The 23,395-nt window shown below is 33.1% G+C and overlaps 1 protein-coding gene across 10 annotated transcripts in view; it reads right to left on the minus strand.

Annotated features, from left to right (window-relative positions):
• Nucleotides 1-23,395, minus strand: part of LOC109534484 (tyrosine-protein phosphatase Lar) — a 455,803-nt gene that overhangs the window by 47,743 nt on the left and 384,665 nt on the right. The window lies entirely within an intron of this gene.

The following is a 23,395-nucleotide window of genomic DNA, read 5'->3' on the forward strand; positions in this document are numbered from 1 at the left end:
TTGACATAACCGAACATGGGGCCCGATTCGGAAATTATTTTTTGAATTTACAATCCGCATTGCACGTATATGAAATTTGGATCAGGCAGAAATTCATCAGTTTAATATAATAAATATATGCATCTGCATACCATTGAGATAGCTGCCAACTGTTCACATCAGCAGCACGGAAAAATATGTCACCAGTTAAACTTTGAAAAGTGTTGGGAGTTTATTTTCTTTCCTTTCTTCTTAGTTAGTCCGGTTACCACTTCATCTAACAAGTCGTTATCATTTCAAATTTATCTATTAATTTGCCAATTTTTATATAATCTTCATTGGAAAAAATTAATATTTTTTGCTTAACAAGTGACAAGTAGATTTTATGTTCAAGCCCTTCAGTATTGAAAAAATATCAGATTTTGCCTTCTATCACATGATCGTCGGATTCAAGGTTTAAGAGACAGCATTTTCAATTATAAAGGCTTTAAGATAGAATCATGTTTAAACCCTTTGAATACCCGTCAGCCGAAATTTAACGGGGTGAAGAGAACGTTGATCCACGATATGACTATGGAAACTTGCTTAACAGGTTTTTCTCCATACTATACAGGTCAGGGCTTTCTTTCTACTGTATCAATATCATGAAAAAATGGCAATTCATAAGAGAGCTAACTGCCAAAATCATAAGACAATTTCGATATGCATTCGCAGGAAAGTATTCTTAATGTCTTTGGTTTTACCGGATTGAGGCTCACTTCGCTAGAGCGAGAACCATTAGTCATATAAGTTTGCCTGCCTCACTGTATAAACAGTGTTCCTGGGTTTCATTCATTTAGTTAGATTGTCATAATTTAGTCCCTAAATAAAAACGTTTCGGTGTTTTTTCCACCTTCATCAGTTTGTCTAAAACAACAATAAAAAGTGTATAACATTGTTTTGTTTATACACATATATAATTTATAGGAATACTTTAAGATTGTGGGCCCTTTGTTTTAAAACCGGTTACATTTATCTATCACCACAGCCGCATTCATTACTAATTACTAAACTTACTTTTTAAATTACAAATACATTGAAATATTCTAAAATTATTAAGATTAAAGGTAAGGAGATCGTGATCATAAAATTTGGAAAAAGAATATAATTTCACATTTTAGAGTTTTAAATTATTATCGTACTTACTCTGTGCTGATAGATAATTGAATCCGTTTTTTAAGGGCCCACAATATTAAAGTATTCCTATAAATTATGCATATGTATAAACAAAATAATTTTAACAACTGGTTGTTTTAGAGAAAATTATGATAATTTATATAAATGACTCAGGTACATTGTTTTAGAACCATTATTGTCAAACCAATTTAATTGAGAAATGCTGGTCAATGCGTAAAATTAACAACTAACAGTTCTGCAGAGAAACAAGGGATTAAACACGAAGAAGAATTTTTCTGCAGAAGTGTTAATCGTTAATTTTAAGCATTGATCACCATTGTAAAAGTAAATTCTGAAAATAATTATTCTTTAATAAACGAATCAAAATAAAAAAATATGAATTTTCCCGCCCACGAGTTAAAGTCTCCAGCCACTCTTTTTTCTTAGTCTGCCTTCCAGTTTCGCCAGCTAATATTAATGAAGGACAAACTGTTACTGATGTTCAGTTGTAACTGATATAGTTTTTTCACCTCCTCAAACTACTTTATCTCCAGCGGAATTACCGCAAATTTGCACCACCGTGTGTATTTTTAATAGATGAATCGCCCGCTCGCCATCCGGGCATTTATCATTTTTAATGTCGCTTTAAGTCCATTGTTGGAAGCACATCTTGAAGGATTTCCAAGATTTCCAAAGCTGATATTAGCGCCATCAAAAGCAGCTTTTATTTCTATTGCTGCGTCCTTCCTGCTCAAAATTACCTCACTTCTCAAGTGCTTTGTAAGCGTATCTCAGCGAAATTATATTCCTGGGAGCTTGGCAAAACAGTAATTACCAACTGACTTAAACAAGGTTTTTCCTGAGTAAGACTATTTAATAAAAGTGTATATGCCGTATCCACAGCATTCAAACTTCAGCTTTCGAACAAAAGCTCCCAAAGACTAGTTTTGCACTTTGAACTTTATTATTAAAACTTTGAGTCTTACCTTGTTGGGAATAACAAAAGGACGCTGTTGTGCATAAAGACTTTCGGCTTTTCCTTATTGTTTCCAGTGCTTGTAAAATTGATAGCATTTTGAATTAAGGCGAGATTGTTCACAAAGACGAGTTTTATTGGACCTTTTTTGAAAATACTTTCGTTATGAAAACCCCAGCGTGTAAAAAACTGGAGAACTGTTAACATCGAAATACTCAGCATCAGAGTTTCATTCCGTGGTTATCGTGTAATCCGATTATCTTCGGCAGGGAAAAGCAATCGGCATATATCACCCAACACATGCATAGACTATCACTTGAAATTACCTGGTAGTATAATTACTGTCACACCTTTTTATGGGGATTCAATATTAGGCTGCTATATACATTTTAATATGTAGACAAATTCGTAGCTAATCTAGTTAGTCAAACATGCTACAGGTGACTTAAAATACAACATAAAAGCACTTCTTTTAAAATAGTAACGCGATCTGAAATTAAATATGACTTCGAGAGAAAAGGAAAAAATGTAAAGGTGTAAAATAGCGAGGCAACGTCACATAGAGTTGACGACAACACCTTGCGATATTTAAGTACTCAGCGTGCACTCAACTCGTATATGTGGGAAATTGCAAGAGTGACGGGACATCACGATGCTTTTATCGTTACCGTGATATGTCCAATTTTAGAAATGGAGAGCTTTATTTTTAAAGCTGGATGCAAAGCGTTGAATGCAATAGATAACTCTTTTTCACTTAGTTTACACAAAAATGTTACATACGGGATGTTTCGGATATATAATATATTTGAAAGTAGGTGGAGGATACCTGACTTTTTTATACGAAGCGTCCAGAGGAACATCGATAAAGGTCACAAATCATCAAAAATTAGTTACCAGTGTCAGTTTTTATAGCATGTACTATCGATCATGCCATTCGCCCAGTGCAAAAGGACTGAGACTCACCTCGTTGAGAAAATTGGTCGAGACAATTACCGTATTTTCCTCAATGGTCACTCCTTCTGGAGAGCTACCGAAATATGGCTCTAATTAATAACCATAATTTGGAAGAGGTGCTGAAAATTTTGACTGAACTGAATCGCAAAATAAAACTGAAATTTGCATCATAGATACGATAAAATCCCTCACCATTTGTGCTCGAAACGTGTTATCAGCATTTATGTAGACGCTGATCAGAATTTTCTTTAACAAATTTTATTTCTAAATTACCAGTCAGTCGTCGTATAAAGTGATGAAAATTGACCAAGATCATGTTCAATTAATTAATAAACACATAGACATCAAGTGTAATTACAGTAGAACAAGCTGCAAAAAAATTAAATTTTTCGGTGAATTAATTTCCACCTCGATTACATCACGTTCCTCTACTTGCTGCCGTTCTTAAATTTCAACGTTTGTAGGTCCTGAAAAGATTCTGCCATCTCCAGCAGCGCAAAAATGTTACACACATACACACGAACTCTACTATAAAAAATCGTAATAGTTTAAATTCTTATCCTTGAATCCCTATATTATTATTATTATTATTTAATGTCACCACGCAACTTTTTTACGGCAAGTTGAAACGGATTACAGTATCTGCTCAAAGAAAAACGTGTTAAAGTTAAATTTTGCAAATATCTCTGTTTCAACATTTTGTGACCTTCATCGTCATTCTCTTCTCTCGTCTATGAAGGACCCCTTCATATGTACTTCTCACATTGAAACATGCTTGCACCTTTAGGGTTTTGTAGGAGCATTTAGTTTTCTATGTATAAATTGGTGAAATTTGCAGCATTGATAAAGCATTTTGCTTTCATATTCTTAATCGTGCGGTCTCTGACTCTGTTGTACATACGTATTTTGCCTTTCAGCAGTAATAATAATTACCTTAAGAACACAAAACGTGAATTCGGAGCGTTGCCAAATATAGTTTAAAGTGTTACACGCCATTTTAAAACTTTTCCGACTTCTCACACTTACACCTACTTACACCTGAATTAAAGGTATATTAAGTTACACTTCGTCTCTAAGTAGATGGTAAATAAATTTTGGCTATAAAACAATCTTCACTTTTAATTTTGACATCAAATATCAGCCATTGATGGGTATATACAGAAATTGAGGCCAAGCCTAGAAGACCAGATATTTTCGATATTCTACTGACAACTTCAACAGAAAAATGGTAATTGACACTAGAACGTTTTGTATGTATGACAATTTTAAACTAAATTGATACAGAAACTTTAGAGAACGTTTTTGAATCAAAAAATATATTCGACTATTCTTTCACTTCCTCCACCGATTTGTAAATATCCTGTGTACTTGTTGACCATCTTACAGAAAACCTCACATCTATTATGCAAAAAATAGAAAATAATAAATTGATCTGAATTGATTATTTTCAATACTTTATCATTTAATCACACAAAGGAAGTCACTTTTTTCTTAATATCTGACTTATTATTTATAATTCCACAAATAAGAAAATCGTAAAATAGCAAATAGGAGTTTGTTGCTGATCAAATTGTTTTTAACTAAAGAACCAAATAATCGTAAGAAATTAAATAATTATAAATTTGACAAAATGTTCCCGCCTTGCACTTTGAAACGATGTTTTTCTCATTAATATTACGTAGATACTTGACGCTCTAAAGGTAAATAAAAAAAGTAGTCAGATGAGAATAATACAATGTTTCAGAAAATGAAAATCCACTTGAGAAAACTTCATTTTTTAAAGCATTCATAAAAATATTTTTGATTAATGCAACTTCCAACCCATCACACGAGTTTTGTCACCGAAATAAACAATTTATCACACTAATTATCAAAAACACAACTATAATAAACAGTGAGTTATTATGGTATAATAAATCGGTCTAATTGGTAGCAGTTTATGAATTTTGTCTTTTTGATCACATATTCGTAGATTACAATAATTTTAAAAATTAACTTGCATGAATGTTTTCAATTGTTCCCAATGCAAAAGTGTTTATACATACTACTTTTTTAACACATTGACTGTGGCAAACTATCATGTATTCTCTGTTTCACAGCGTTAGAAAATGTTGGTACTATTATTTCAGTAGATCACTGATGTGATAGACCTACATTCCAAAAAACCCTTCAACTCAAGTTTAATTTGAAGAAGCAATCATAGATTTAAATTAAATTGGGCGCGCTAATAATATTGCGATTTTCGGAACACTAATCTAAAATTCAATACAGGAAGATGGTAATCTGAGGCAGCATGTGGCGGGCCCCAATTTTCCAAACAATAATTAATAGTTGTGGCGAACTGGAAGCTATCAGGTGCAAAATCATCAAAGTGTTATTGAGCCCACTGATCCGAATACCGATTTATATCGGGCTCGTTTTTCGCAGTAATCTCAACTGTACATTGCCGCCGGCAAATCTATAATTCAAATTGTGATTTACACAAGTTTATCGTTCAAAATGTGCTAATAGATCACCGAGACAGCCAAAAGGGCAAATGCTTGGTTTCCTAAGAAAACTCATTTATTTTGCTTAAGAATCTAATGCTATAATTTACTTTCAATTTTATTAAACTTCATTAAATTAATTTACTTTCAACTTGTCGATTTTTTCACTAAAAATGCGATAAATGCCAATGTTTCCTAGATCGCATATCAACATTGCCGGTGTATATGCCTTCTTGCTAAATATTCACCTACGCAAAATTTAAATCTATATTCAAGCATTCCGATTGAGAAGGAATGCCCATTTTAAAATCGTTTTCTCGAGCCTTCAAATATAGGAATTCCTTTCGGAAAATCGATTACCAGCTTTTGTTATGGCATTTTCCAAAATGGCATGCTGTATTTGACGAGAACAGAGCATATTAGTCTAGTCTGAGCCGTTTTTCTTCAAACCTTCAAACAATCATTCGTATCTCGGTTAAGAAAATAATTAACAACAACAATTTTGAATAAATATTTGTGACACATGGATATGTATGTATCATTATTAGACAATAACAGTTCTCCTATGACAGACAAATTCCATTTATATTTGCTAGAAAATATGTTCCATATTGTTGAGTAGGGTACATGCTACAAAACCTTTTACTTGAACATTTTTCCTGAACATTTAGGATGTAATAAATAAGAACACACATTGTGAGGAAAAAAGGAATTTCCAATGTTTCCCAAATTTTGACGCAAAATGACCACATAATCTGCTAAGTTAGATAACACGATCAATTCTGGTGTAAATTAACCCAAAGTACTCCCTCTTATTTCATCCAGCTAAAAACTTCAATTGATTAAAATTCTTGTAAAGAAAATAAATAAAAAAATAATAAATCACAGAAATTGAACTAAACCATAGACAATCAAAATTTTACTTTGAAATTCGTCTAAACCTACCCCAAGTTAATTAGTCAGGTATAGAATTAATCCATTTCTCTTTTAGCTCTGAAAAGTTTTTTTCGTAATTAATTCAAAAATTTATTCTAAAACAAAAAACAAGATGAACGGAAATTAAAGTCTTTCAACTACTTCATGAAAGTGGTAAATTTCTAGGCGACTTTAACGATGGAATTATACCACCGTGAATTTCTTTCGGTTTAATACTTTTATCCTGAAAAGTTTCCCGAATGGCCATCGGCAAATTTAACACATTCTTTCTCTTTGTTCATAACTTTGGGGTTAAAGGGAATTGTGCCTAAGTATTTCTTAATTGCGTAGTTGTTCAATAAAGAAAACCAAATATATATTGATATTAATTTTTTTAACTTCCGGTTTAGAATGGAATAAAACTCAGAAATTAAAGTCTAGAAAAACGTTCTATTGGGTAACTTTTAACCGTTTAAATATGCGTCTTATAAAAAAAAATCGTTTGACTTCAGTGATCTCTTTCAATGTACTTCATTGATTGACTTACTAATTTGCAGTTATTGTTTAATAAATGTATATTTTTCGAGTCTAATGTCGCTTTACTTGTTTGCCTTATTGGTTGCGTGCACAAATTAAACGCGTTCAAAATTAGCTTTCTTTCCCTTTCTTGCTGGAATAGCAAGGTACAAGCAATACCGTTCATTCACTAATAACCATGCAAATCCCAATTTAAACAACGCAATACATTTACCCATTCGGTAGGGCAAGCAATAAGTTTTCAATAACCAGAACCATTAATACAAGAGCTCTTCCTTAGACATTTTAAGTACGTAAGTTCCGAATACTTTATTTTAATACTGCTCGAGCGCTTTCTAAGATTAAACTTTCGTCTTGTATTAATTGGCCAATTAAGGCAAAAGCATGTGTACGCTTAAGGTCCAAGTAAAATATACTAATGGTCTCTCTTGCATGCAATTCGAGTATTATTCCGGACTTTGGAGTGGAATGTTCATATTTAGGTAAAGACTAAATGAAGTCCTCGAGATTGCCCTGACCCAAGTCGATTCAACCCGTTGTCCTCACATGCTTATAACAGTGAATGCTTACAAATGAACAATTATTTACGGTAAGCTAAATCAAGGCAAATTATTTACATTTGAGTCATTTGGAGTGTGAATACGAAATGCTTATGGATGGAAAATGTATTGTCTTGCTGGGTTGTAATAAATGTTGCATCAAAATAGGTTTAATAAATTGGAGCTGACAAAAACAACATGTTTGAATTGCTTGGCAGTAAAATGTTTTTGTATATTTTTAGTTACAGTATTTTCAAACGTTTAAATAACGCAGTCAAATTTTAGTATTTTTTTCAATTTAAACTGCCTTTGCTGGAAATCATATGAGAAGCATAAGTAATATTAAATAGCAAACAAGCAAACGTTTTATTTAAAATATATAAAGCGGAGTAAAAAAAACTGGAATGTGTCCTCGCTGAATGTATGGGAAACTAGTAAAGTACAAACTGTTAATTAATAAGCTTTAATATTTAAAAGATCCATTTTCAATATTGATACGCCAATAATCATTGTACTTTTGAACAGAAGAAAGAACAGAAATAATTCTTCAACGGAAAACTGGCCTGCCAAACAATGGGCGGACGGTAAAAAATATTAGCCGACTGTCAAAGTGGAAGCACAACAAGTGAAAGTTTTTCTTTTGCAATTGGAAGATTTCACAAATACATTTCTAGACAAATATTTCAAGCAAAACCATAAATGATTAATGGAATCGAACAAGAATGCTTTCCATATTAATTGTTAATAAAATGTTAATAAAAATGTTTCATTATATTTTAGCCGACGTTGATCCCTTGTTGTTCTTGACAACAAAGATTCATTTTCATTAACACAAAAAATATACGTTTTGGTCTTTCTTATGAACTCAATTCTATTCAACTTCAAGGCCTATGGGACCTTCCTTTTCCAGTGCGTTTAATTAAATCCACAAAGAATAAATTCCGTCAGAAGAATGTTCATTTCTTTGCAACGAGCTTTGGTTTATGCATATTGAACTTTACGAGTGTACCTTTATTACATTCGCAAAAGCAACGTAAACCTTTGGCATTTATTAGAGATATCTCTAAAGCATGTTGCTGGGAATTGGAGCTTTTAAATGAAAACTGAATTTTCAATTTTGAGTCTAGCGACAGATTGGTTTACACGGAGATTTTATGAGTCACGAGTTCATTTCGTTTGGCACAAACGGCAGCAGAAAAAAACGACTATGCTATTAATAATGGTTCTTATTAACTCACAGCTTCTTTAAATAGTAGGCTTTAGGTATGCGTTTTGTTTCTTTATAAAATGTTATCTGGAAGGCAAATGAAAAAACATATTCAAGACTCCATCCACATAATACGGCTAAAGAGCCAGGTGAAAAAGTTTGTTGGGTTCATGAGTTTGAAGTTCATTATTCATACCCAGTCCTAGGGAAGTTCAAACTCAAACTATCAGTACAAAATGCAAAAGCTTAAGGTTTCAGATAATCCTTAAGGTATACATTGTTAAAATTCTCTTTAGGCAAGCAGTTTGTCTAATCTTTGCGTTAGTGCGTTTCATTGCAGGTAGCTCGTATATTGATTGTTCATGTATTCCAACTGAAAACTACGATTTCATACAAATTCCTTACAAATTGCACATGTAAACGTATAGTAAACATTATCAAATATAAGTCAATTACCTGCAGGCGGTCATGAGTCGCACGATAACATATCCATCTAAATAACGCCAGAAAGAGTCAACACAAAGAGAAGGTGAAATAAACCTCACGACAATAAACGCTTTTCACGCCAAAAGAAAATAACAAACACGAACAAAAAATATATAATTCTTCTGCGGTTTTAAACCTGAAATGGCTTAAATGAGCTTTAACCAGCATTTAAACTAATTCGGGCCATGTATCTTGCGGTTTAATATTATTTACGAAGCCCGGATCTTACTTAATATAAAATAATAGCTGCTTCCTAACATAAAGTATTGCAGAAAGTAAAATTAACTGATACACATTATTTTTGTTTCCTTCTCTGGAAAGTTGACTTCTCTTTTTCATTTAAGACTTTCTAAGGGAATTGCGGATGTAGATATATCGCTTTCTTGATAGTGCAGTTATTTTTCGCATTTAACATGTCCAAGTGAAATGAACATTCCCTGATTCTAAATTGAAATTTTCAAATCATATCTTTGATATTTCGCGTTATTATCTGAAAGTGATTGTCGAAGCTACTATACTGCAAGATGTTTTCATGCGTTATTTATTTTGAGGTTTATTTTATTTCTTTATAGAAAAATCAAAACGTATCCGATACTTGTAGTAGAAGGCAGCTTTTGGGGACTTCTATTTGTGCTCACAGTCCGTTTAAATTAATTAATGTCCCTCTTCCGACAACGCAACTGTTCCAACATTTTAGAGAAAATCATGACGACACTGTTTTTAATAATTTCTACTTATTTTTAGTGGCAAATAGCTACTTTCATTAACTTACCTAAGCCATTTAGGGTTGGTGTTAAGCTTGATATTATATTTAGGGATATTTTCTAAGTCGGTCGCAATTCCCAATTAATCTAAAATATATCTCTCTTCAGAGCGGTGGTTAATAACGTTCTAATACAACTTAAAATTTATTACAAAAGTTTACGGAGAGTAGATTTCTGGGCCTCAATCTCAATTAGAGGTGTGCTAACGGACTGATTTTAGCCGCGACGTTTGAGCTCAAGTTATGCCACCCTTATCATGTTTCCAACAACGTCAACCTTTATTCCAGGCCCGAAGGTGTACACGGTTTATTATTAACATGCAAGGATGTCAGTATGCTCTGCTTTCAACGCTTCGAAGTTTCCTAATAAATTTTTAGTTGCAAAGTTAAATCCACGGTTTCTTAGGACGTAAACAAGAAAGCGTATGGGGTATTTTGCAAAATTGAATAAACCGAATTATTCGAGCAAACAAACGCATGGAAATAAATTACATTAGGGGGTGGTTAAAGGGAAAGTGTGACCGAGATAGGATATTTAATTTTTGGTATAAATTAAGTGGATCCATAAGGTTTGTTCCAAGTTACGGGAATCAATAAGGAAAAGAACGATCTGTTTCCTGATTAGTGGAAACCTTCGTACACGATTTATTTAAAAAATTTGTGGAAAGTGGTAAATACTAAAGCTGTTATTTATTATTCAATTTCTTTCAATTTGAAGTTGAAATAAAACCTTGGAAGACGTAAATGTGTTATTCTTACATTGAACAATGCTATATTATGCGTGTATTCTACCAAAATAAAGAAAATGCATCTGCCGCGAAAACAGAATATAATGCGATCATTTTCCAAAGGCTTGTTCCATCTAGAAATGCATTTACGAATGTAGGAAAAAAAATTCCGATCGGCGAACTGTTAGCTGAACTATTAGTAGAACTGAAACGCTTGTCAATGAAGATGAAGAATTAACAATCTTACTCTCTCCACAACGTTCGCCCGGTAGCCGTTTTTTATAAATGAAAATTTTGATATCTGGATTCATATAATCCTATGGCCTCCTAGTAGCCCCGACTAAACGCCTCTTGATACTTATCTTTGGAGTTATTTATTACACGATATTGTGTATAAAAGTCCAGTTAAAATGTTGATACTTTTCGCATTATAGTTGATACACTTAACAATTTTAATATGAATCATGACCAATATATCCAAAACGCTTTAGATAAAACGTATGATTTATTAAAGAAAACGTATAGAACTACATGAAGGAAACATAGAGAATTTTTTATTTTAACTTTAGTGTTTTTTAAATTCGTGCATCGTGCGTCATAAACATCGTTAGTTGCTCAATTATTTCTGTTGGCTTGTGGTATTTCAAGGCTCTTTTAATGTGTTTCTATAAGTCGTTTTTAAAACGTAGTATAAAGGAAATGGCTTAAATAACTGTAGGCAGTATAATGTTTTCCTGATATCAAGGAAATAAATCTTATCGACGTGTCTAAAAATAAATATGGTGTTACATTAAAAAAAAGGGCCGTTATGTCAATTTTAACGTGTACGTCTTCGATATTTTAATTTCAATTTCAGATTTTGAAATGTTGAGTAAAAATAAACAACTTTCGTATTAACCACTTTTCACCATTTTCTTAAGTAAATGAGGGATGTCAACTTTGCCCGGACAATCAGGTACGGGTTTAAAGTGAAAACACAAGTAGGCACTCACTCCTAGGCCTGGTTTCAAACCTATTAATTCTCATTTTTTAAGTTTAAAAGTCCCTGCTACGCCCTATAATGTTCCTCGCCAGAATCGAAATAAAATGTGTTCTCTGTTAAAGCTCACTATCATGACTCTTTACAAAACATATTTGGCAACTGACTAACTAACCCAAACTACCCACAAATTATTATTCATAATTCAAGAAACATTGAAATTGAAAATAAAAATTAAAAAATTGATATATTGTAGGGGAGAGATACCGATGCATACATCAATATGTACGAGTATAGTAATCGGCTTACTAAATTTACAACTTAAAATACTGCAATTTTCCTTTAAGAAAACTTAACTAAAACACAAATTTGAGACTTTTGGAAGAATAGGTCCTCTAATATTTGCGCTGTTAAAGTAAAAATCGTTCAAATCACAAAAAATAAATGAAGCAATCTCGACATTCCCACGGACAGAGTTTTGCTCATAAAATCCAATTTCGCCCCATGTAGTATTTGGGGCGGTGATATGAGAGCACCAAATTGGCTTTCTGCTTAATAAAAGAAATATTCTTAATGGACAATTAGCTTGCGGCCAATGGAGAGCGTGCTGGCCTGCAATAAAACGCACAAACAATTTGACCGGCCCGTAAACAGCAAATGTCGTCGGAACGGAGATACATTGGGGTCCCATCCGTACAATCACACACTTGATAGACTCATTTCTGGTTGACCTCAATTATTCGCAGATTCAGACCAAGGCAAATTACACAATTTTGGAATAGCTACGCAACAAGCTAACAATGAGAACGATAAGTGTTATACCTGCAAAATGTCTGTTTGCAAGAAATAAAAACTGACTCTTCAATCAAATATGTTTTAAATGTCAGCGGCATCAAACGCTCACTTGAAAGTGGCCTTAACACTTAAGAAACGGGATGATAAGTAATTACAAAGCATGGATCAGCTAAATCATCACTGTCGCAGAATTGGGAGAGCACAAAGGTTCAGTTTGCCATTAAAACCGAACATAGTCCTTTGTCTGTCCTTTCCGGTTAGCCACAATATTTGCCTTCTACTATGCAAACACATTATTTGGAAGTTTAATGCATGATGAATACATTTAGTTTTTGGGACTTCGATGAATAATAAAAGATTTGAAAACTGTTCATTGTTTATAGAATTCACGCTAAAACTTGAGCTGTGAACCAAAGCTCCATTAAGGATTTGATTTCTTGCCGTTATTGAGATTTATGTCCAACACTTTCTCAAAACCTCAATTACCAAGCTTCTATCGAAAGCACTGTCAAGCTAATAAACGCAAAAAGTATCCTAATTGTTTTCCCTTGAAGGATCCCGTTTGGCACGAAAGTAGTAATAATACCACCCAACAAAAACAACCATTTCCTATATAGCGGACCACACGCAAGTGAATGTCCCCTGGGAAATCATCCTCGACACCCAAAATACCGGCACATTATGGCTTTCGGCTACTAATTCGACTGTTCTCTCAGATTTGTATCAAAATTTTGCATACTTAACCATTCATTATCCTTACTAGCAGAATTTTGCCGAACTTTTCACCATACTTCAAATCTTTTTATTGAATAAACCTTTTTTATCACAAATACTTGTCTGATCTGCTCTGAAGAAACTCAGTGGGATCATAGGCTTGAAGTAATAACATGCGGCATGTTTTATTTAATCTTATTTAACAATTACACTAAAAGGTTGGAAAATTACAATGTACCTAATTCATTGTAGGTACAGAGTGTAAATGTGATCATGTGGCAAACTTTTACTGCAGATTTCTCTAAAGAAATGATGAAAAAAAATGAAAATATGCCTGTAAACGAATCGTTTCAAGAATACATAACTTCTTAATTAAAAAAAATTGTTAGTACATATTAACTAAAATAAGAATCTACCATTTAACCTTAACAAGTTGAAAAAGTTTCCATTCCTCTTATTGTTACATACGAGAATCAAATTCCTGTTTTTAATTTAATATTTTTAAACAATCCACTATGAACACCAGCTATTCTGGCCATCAATCCATAATACATATTTTAAGAAATTTGAACTCATGGATCCAGAACCCTGCGTACGAAGTGTTCACCAACAAAAATTGCTTTTAGTGAAAGATTTGAAATCACAATCAAACATTATTTACAGTTGGACAGCTTGATGTGAAAACAATTCATTTGTGGACGTTTTCTTATCAAGTGGAAATTTAAAGTTAATAACATGATCACAATTACACCCTGAATTCAGCTTTAATGTTGGCGATAATGCTTATAGGTTTGAAACAATTCCTTTCACTAGTTTTTCATTTATTTTGCGTTAACCGACTAATTTTTTTTCAAATCGTGCAACTTCTAATTTTTGAAAAAATAGCTGTCGATTTGTACTGCAGCGGTATTTTACAGTAATTCGTTTGGTGGAAAATTGCTTTCCATGAAACAGGCAAAATACCTCAGAGACGAGCGATTGAACAAAGCAAAATCTAACCATTATTTTTCGTTCGGAATGTAGCGTGTAATTGTTCGACAAGGAAAGGGCAATCGAACACATCGGGCTGCACCCATGGATAAGTTATTCACGCTTATATAACATAGTTGGTGCATACTGGAATTTGAATTCTGTGGGCTTCTGTGAAATTATAGAATAGCATCGGCTCGCTATGTTTTCTTTGGCAATGGCCTCGGCAACTATCGATAATTCAGGACGGTACAATTCCTTAACTATTCTACGGCTGCTTTGACTCGAAAATTTATGCGAACAAAAGTTTGCCAGGATATATTTGAATGCTCACTGCTATACTTTGGTGGATAAAACTGAGCTGGCTTGCTCATAAAACATGTATTTCGCCATTTCTTGCATGCGACAATTGTCTGTTGCAGAAAAACGCTTTGGTATTAATGGAATATTTATCCGAACATGGACATGGACGATTTTACATAATAAACAACAGCTTTAATTCTACCTTCCCGATTATTAGCACATTTTACTGTGTTGTCTGACAGTAAAAAGTTACAAACAAACAGCGCTGCTTCCTTCTATCTACTAACAGAATATTGTTGTACATGTCTAAGACTGAGATGCGCATTTTGAGTTCTGAAAGGTCATTTAAAAATAATATAAAGTTTCCAAATCAACATGCAGTCGGCCAAATTGGTGGCGAAATGTTCTAATCGAGTTGCGGTCTTTTGAATCGGAGTTGATGAAAACGGGTTTGTTTTGAGAAAAGGTACCGTTTCTTTACATTACAGTATTGACCTAACTGAAACTTGGGGTGCCCGAAGGACGAAATGCGTCCTGTATCAAAGGCTGTGTTGTTTTAAACCGCATTTTGATAGACACTCTTGATCTACTTCATTCAGATGCTTCTTTTTCCAGCAATGACTTACTCAATCATCCCAACCATTAAAAAAATCACTTGATTACTAAGCAAAATAGAACACGATATTTATTTAGATCGCACAACTGACAAGAGCTAAGATGAATTAACGAGATCGGGATATCAAATTAAATAAAGCGCATTTTAAATGTTCAATGCCTCTCACAACATTACAAACCTGTTCACTTTATAATTCAAAATATCACGAAGAATTGATTTATACATATCATGGCAAATCAATTTTGTTATTAAAACAATACAGCAAATTTTTGTTAATCTGGCAAAACTACCTATATGAAAATATTGGCTCCGAAAATTGTACCCTCTTCGCACACAAATGTTATATAATCTCAACAAATTTTATTTTAGATGGAATATCAGATCAGAGTTTGATCATTTATAATCTATATTTTCCCTCTTTTGGCGTGGTCAAATGATTTATATCACCTAGTAAGTCATGTATAAAATTACATATACAAAAATATACCAGACTTTGTAGAATTCCTCGAACAAAATGTAAATATGAAACACATGAATACAAATTCAAAGAAAATAATCGAGTGAATATCCTCCACTATATTCGTATTAGAACACATTTTTCAAGCATAAAATCTGTCTGCCTGTCATGAAATTTGAATGAAACCGTTCTTGTCTGTAACACCCACCCTATAGTACAATGTCTTAGACGGACGATTTACTTAAGCGAAGAAAAATGCAATGAACAGATAAGCAGACAGATTTTGATATAATAATTTTTCAGTTGAAATCAACAAAAAATCAACTCAAAACTTGGTCAAATTTAAGTCTTAGCTGATATATGAGACAGCTTTATTGCCAGCCTAAAATTTGCCACACTTCAAGCGATTTTTTTTCACTTTTTGGTAGTTTTTTGATACATTTCTTGCAAAAGTGGCATGAATTGAATGAAGCATTTTTTATATTTTCCCCTCTAAACAAATCAGTCACTTTTATAAAAAATTTGAAAGATAAAGCAGGCTTTAATTTTCCCGATTTTCATAATCAACTGGCAAAATTCAAATAATAAATTAATATCAGAGTTTCAAGTAAGCTGCAGAAACCAGTACCCGCACTGATCAATTTTCTTTTCAAAGCTTCTAATTTAATTTGAATGTTATCTCTTTGACAAACAAATTGATCACAATTCAAGTATGCTTTAATTTAGATTGCCGACAAACGATTGGCGTATTTACACTCAATAATGATCGAAATCCAATTCTTCAACAGCATATTATTGAACATATAGAGTAATTTGCATTTGATTATCGAAAATTTACATACATGCATTAGGCAGCTATTGAAGTTGATCAAAATATTATTACAATTTTCGTTTACGCATTTTACGAAATTATTGAACGGTGCAATGGCCGGATTATTGCTAATATTTCCCGGTATAATTAGAATTGCATTTGACTAAACGAGTATACGCGGCATAAATTATCAATTACCTCTATTTTGGTATAGAACGTACAAGGGGATTACGAATTATTCATTGCCCCTATGGGCATCAAAACGAGAAGCTTAGGACTTGGTTTATTGTTTAATATTAATCCTCAGATCAATTAGTGCAAAACCCAATACAATACATTTTAAACATTCAAAAATAGTTGCAGATAAACAGGGTGCTTTAGAGAAGAAAACAGATATACCTTAATAATAAACCGTGTAGTGCTAAATATGAACTGAATGAGCTAGTTGGGTCAAGAAAACAATTTATATTTGCTCACCAAACTTTTCAAAATTTAAAGTACACTTAGGAGCGATCCTAGTTTTGCGAATCTCCAAAACTTTACAGTAGACGATTGATAATCTAGAATTGACGACCTAAAAAACACGATACAAAGTGTAACCCGTTTTAAGCCATTAAAAGAATAAGCTCCAGCTAAGCACCAAAATATTGGTTGGTATTGATCTTAATAGTGGGTAGAATATTAATGCAAAAATTTACCCGAATATCGGAACATGACCATAAACAAGTCGATGAGTGAAATTTTATTGATTAATTTGAAAGTTTGCTTGTAAAAACAATTTACTTCCAAATTAATACAAACAATAGATTTTACTTGTAACCCGAACCTTAACTGACTTAATTTTTTTTTTAATTAAGGAAACTTAAATGACATGACTCTTAGAACGTGTATCTTAAGACTGTCTTCAGACTGACTAAGATTGACTGTAGAAAATCTGAGGCTCAATTCTTATGACTTCTGACCAAACATCTAATGACTGAATGCTCGTTTCTGCTGTGGCTTCTTTTATAGTCAAATCATGCTGATCATAGCAGAAACGATTCTACGTCTTATTTTATAAGAATGTACTGCATATAATTATGTATAATAAGTGGCCATATAATTGTAGCAGGTCTTTAACCTGATAAATAAAACCGGAGAAATTAAGCCAGATCCAGGCAATGTATTGAATACCGCACGATAATTCTAACGTAAGTTAGAACAAAACCTTTTCAAGGAACGAATCAATCAAGACCGGTAATAATGAATGTGGGTCGGAAGAGTTACCTGAAATAACTCTAGAACTCCTAGGAAGGATGCCATGCTCTAAATTAATTATTGAAATGCTCCAGGGGACGATAATATATCAGTTTCTGCTATTGAAGAAGGACGAGACACGCTTTTATATATAATAACAACTTTCTTAATAAACCTCTGCTGCCCACAAAACAAATAATAAAAAGAAAAGACCAGCCGATAGAATCAACGAAAAAACACACAAAAACTATTATCAGTTGTCGGTAGTAAATAATCTGAAAGAGAAGTTTAATGTTTAATTATTAACACAATATAAAGATAGAATTTGCCTTTACCGACTTTAAAACATTAAGACAATGTGGATGAATGCGAAAAAAACCTGTTACTGCAGCTAAATATTGAATAAAAAAATGTCCTGCAGTACCAAGCTTCCCGATGGGTCACGATGGCCACAACCGTGGACCGACGAGACCGTAACAGATATATTGGAGATCCAAAGCCGAAAAATAGCAAAAAAAGAAAATCACCATATATTGATCGAAAGTAGATATTTTTGTTTACCTGCTATAGAACGAGAACTATTTATTTAACAAATTGCCGCATACCTTCGTAATTATTTCAGTTAGTACATAAATATTGGGCGAAGCATATAAATAGTGGGCAATGTAATGCAACTTTAATTACTCAAAACACTGCGTTTGCTTTGTTTCGGTTCAATCACGGTAATTCGAAAATGTTAATATTATTTTGTTTATTTGTCATAATAACAATCATATTAATTAAACAAAATGTAATGTAGTTGTTAGTGCCCACATCAATTAAAATATCGACATTCCAATTCAATTTTGAATATATTTAATCACATTACTATCTTGCAATTGTACTATTAGCCTTTGGAAGGCGGGTATTTCCGAAAAGGATCCCACAGAGTTTTAATCGTAAGTTGGACATTTAAAAAAATACTGTTTGAGAAAGAGCTGGCTATATTTTTAGTTAAAAAACGAAAAAGTAACAAATACAATGCCTTTTGAGATTATGTGGCTTTGGCTTTAAATAAAAGCCACCAAAAGCTAAGTACAACCTCTAAAAATATATGAATCACTGACTTTAACTTTACGGGTGGCAGGAAACGATGACATAAACCGAAACAGCTCATAAAATTTGATGAAAATCTGTTACACTTTTCCAAAAGCAGGCTAACACGAAGTACTTCATCAACTTCAATGTGTATATATAAGCAGTTGCCACTAAATATGGAGGTTTTAGTGATACGCAAAGGAAAGTAAAGTATATAGGGCCTAAATCAGTATATAGATTGTGCAAAACGAGTAATTAAAATGTCGGAAAGTGGACTTTCAACAATAATTTTACAGATATGGTATTAAAACATGGATGTTAGCATATAAATATTGATTTAAATGCTGTTTTGTGTGATAAATCAATTTAAATTGAGGTTTCCGTTTGGACAATTAGAGCATTAGGAAATTGGTCGAAAGATTCGCCTCCAGAAAAACTAAATTGTATGTCGAAATAAGGTTAAATTTTCTATCTTTATTGGAGATTCTTTGACGATGTATTTGGGCGCTCGTAATTCTGGATATTTTTTTCGACTGTTTCAAACTGCAAATTTAGTGATATTTTGCGAATTAAAATCAATTGAAAATGTACTTTCTATTTTGAACAACTCGAGCGTCAGTAAAATTCTTAAAAGAATTTCCATTCTGAAAAATAAGTTATCAATAGAAGTAAATTGCAAGTTGCACATGGTCTATGCTGGATTTTTTTCGAAACGAGGCTAAAATTCATAATTTGTTATTGTAGGTTCGTTGACAATGCATTTGTGCGCTTATAATTCTGGATATTTTTTCGGACTTTTTTCAAATTGTAAATAAAGTGATGTTTTTCGAATGAAAATTAATTGGAAATTGCGCTCTTTTTTGGATAGTTGGATCATCAGTAAATTTTTTTAAAGGATACTCTCATACTATCGAAGTAAATTGTAAGTTTCACATGGTCGGTACTGTAAGGGTGCATTTGACCGCTTTTCTGAATATTGTGAAAATTGAAACTTTTCGAACGACTCATCAATATAACATTTACACAAATTCAATTAAGCATAGCTCTGTTTCCTTGATGTTTTTCTATCGGATCTAAATCAAAGTAATAAATAAAATATAGGTTTTACAAAATTATGAGACTATGCGGAACTATTCTGTGATGGAATACTTTCTATTGCGACTGTTACCAATTAAATCAATATCTCAGAAACTGTATGTGGTTTGTTAGACAAAAAATAATGAACAATTTGATTTTGGCGCTAAGTCCTATACTTTTGGCTTAGTTCCACTTTTCGATTTTTTTTCCTTATAGTTTCCGATTTGACACTTTTTTTGTTTTCAGGTGTGCTGGTGTAGACAATTGATTTGCTTTCGAAACCAAACAGAACAGAGTAAGAGAACTATTCGCATAATACTAAGTTTAAGACAATCCATTTTTAACAAATTGTCCAATGGTCTTCTCTCGAAGCGTTCTAACTATTTACGTATAGAAACAAAAGGGTGTGTTTCGTACGCAATCAGTCCATTTATTCAAATGAAAACATACTGATTAAAACTGATTAAAAGACCGAAATCAGGGCCATCGCCGACTGTAAGTTAATCCCACTTTTTAATTTACATAAAAAAGTGTTTAAACCCCTCTGTTTTTATCATATTGGTATCTTTCCGCGCTCTCTGCCAGACAGGATTCATCCGATTAAAATGAAAACGGACGGGCACATACACGCAAAAAGAGATAATAACGTTGAGATAGAGTCAAAGCTGTCAGTCTGTCATTGTTAAGCGCCCAGAACAATGGCAAAAGTGCTTTAATTTACCAGATATAGATATAATTCTGAGAGATATATAGCGCAATTAGGCAAACAGGAGGCGCTGAATACACGCATTGTGTGTTTCATTTCAGTTTCTGCGACTCTTCTGAACACAGAGGAAATGTTACATTTGCAGAAAACTGTTTTCCATGATTTTGTTACGCTGACAATTATCTGGAAAGGATGTGACCACAATCGGCCAATTTGTATATTTACTTAATATTCACATACTTATATTGCCGATATATTGAAAATGTACATTCCAGGTCTTACTTATTTCTTCGCATCTTAACATTTTTACAACTTAATTAGTTGCTCCCACTATTATAACAAATTTAAATTACGTAAATATTATTATGGCCGGTTTTTCTTGCCGCTTCTGCAATGAATCTGCATAACTTCATGTTAAACTAAAATATTAATATAATTTAAGTCAGATAGAACGACTGATTGCAATTATACTAATGAAGAAAATTGCCAGCAGTAACATCAAATTGAGCAGTAAATGTAAATCAAGTGCCTTTATGGACGATTTGTAACAGGCTATATTCTATGATCGACGGCATGGATTTATGCGCTGCACCCTGAATTTAAAAAGCTTAACAAAATGTACATTAAAAAAAATTACCACTAGCTGAATTATTTTTAATTGCTTTTTATTGCCGGCTGGAAGATCAATATCTACTTATTTTACTCGCCTTTTCACCAACTATTTGATAGTGCAAAAATAACAACAGACTTTCTTGAAACCTTAGGCAAAAAACTGTGTTCGAAAATTAAATATATTCTCACTCATAAAGGTAACTGTCATTTTAAACGAAGCATATAAATATTCCCCACAATAAAAGTTAAACAAGCAAGGCCCAGTTTCTCTTGCTTTGTTCTTTTTCTAGAAATATGAGCTCGATTAAAATTGTCCATACAGTTTTGACTAGTTGTATAAGCAAACTGTGTTTTTTTAGTCTTTCCTAAACTAACTTTCGGTATTTTCCATGAACAATGAAATGTGTATCTAAGGGCCACAACGACACAATAGAAATTGTATGGAGTTATTGTAATGAAACTGCGAAAATGACAATGCCGTTTCACCTCTGGGGACTAAAAAGTTTCTGGTTTTATGTTTTTATGCAGCTAATTTGGTGAACTGCTGGCTTCGGGTATAGTGATGGCAATAATTAACAGCGTTTTAACCATTTCTTGTAGAAATTGGACCCTTCGGCATTTAATAGAACGCAATTTTGCTTTATGCATACAAATATCGTGTTCTATGCACAATTGGATTTTCTATATCAGAATATTCTGTCCGCTATGTTTTGGATCGTCGGCGGAAATGAATAACGGATATCCAAGTACAAAATTTTCTAAATTTAAGAGATCTTGAATAAGCGCTCTAAAAGTTTCATTTTCAGTACACTAAATCCTACATGAGGTCAAATCTCCAGCTTTTTGAAAATTAACAAACCAAAAACTTTACTTTACATTCTCGATATGCAAGAAGAGAGGAAAATGAGAGCAATACATTAACGGCACAAAAAACATGTTTTCCATGTGACATTAAATCAAAGACCAAAAATATACTGCAATCCAGTCTTGCACAATTAAAAATAGACGAGAGAAAGTAGTGAATTAATTAAATTAATAATCAAATTCAGATGAGAATTTATTTGAGCATCCGTATTAGCAATTTTCCACATATTGCTGCATATCAACAAGTAAAACACGTTTATGGTTAGTTCGCTTCAATATTGACAAACCAATTAAATAAACCTCAGCTTACTAAACTGGTTCAGTAAATCTACGGTTTTGTTTCCGTCTCTGCTTTGACGTGAAATCCTCATTCTCGATTAGGCTAATAAACTGTGTACCCTTTGGCCCAGCTGCCCATCAAAATCGAATAATCTGATGGTGGAGTGACAGAGGCCTCCACTCAGATGTTCCAGCCATTTGATTAATTTATTAGCACCGTGTTAAAGTAAAATAGAACTATGGCCGCGTTTTCTATGCTGGCTGCTGGAAAAGCGAACGTTAAAAAGCGAACCTCAAAGTAACGACCGACCGCTTTTCGGAGCCTCTTTGGTGAACCGCTATGGAAACCGTCCCCTTTCCTGGAGTTGATTTATCTCTTTCATTGGGAACCGAATGCGATACTATAAAATACACACCGAATTTAATGCCACTGATTCATGAGCTTGGGGAATTGAGGTAACTGAAAAACGAGCAGATTTTTGACTGAACTGATAAAATGAAGTCATTTTCGATGGGCAATGATGACAGAAGTAATTATTTTGAATTCCAATTCGTCAGGTCGCGATTTATATAGGAACATTATGACTGAAAATACGTGAACATTTTTTTATTAAAAAGTGTCGGCGATGAGAATTCTAAAGGTTTATTCAGATTAAATTCAATGGTGACATTGTTATATTCATGTTTGCCAAGGAGCCTGTTAAGACTGGAAGAAAATTAATCTCATCGTATTTGTATTAATTCAAAACAACTGTGGAAGAGAGTTGACATTTTGGCCGCCGAGAGGACGAGCATTGAAATAAAAAAAAACAGGTGTACACAGAGCAGAATTTTGGATCCAATATTACTTGTATATATCTCAATTTCCTTGACTAGTGAGGAAACTTTCCGAGAGGAAATACATAACAAGCTACTCCGACGATACCAATCTTAATACCAACGGGAATGGTCCTACAAGACTTCTAACAATGGGAACATTCTATACTGTTTGCATTTTGTTCACAGAAAATTGATTAATTTTAGACAAGAATCAAACAGGACTTCTACTCTTTAGTGAAAGCAGTCAATAATAGAGTAAAAGACACAGCATAAAGATTATAATATTTGTGTTGTGGTATAGGCCTATTCTCAAGTCAATTGAATTGCAAGGTAGTGGTAGAAACTGTTTTTGGAGT

This window comes from Dendroctonus ponderosae, unplaced genomic scaffold (genome assembly GCF_020466585.1).
Source record: "Dendroctonus ponderosae isolate FM_Combo_2020 unplaced genomic scaffold, Dpon_F_20191213v2 Dpon_F_20191213_8, whole genome shotgun sequence".
Taxonomy (NCBI): Eukaryota; Metazoa; Arthropoda; class Insecta; order Coleoptera; family Curculionidae; genus Dendroctonus; species Dendroctonus ponderosae.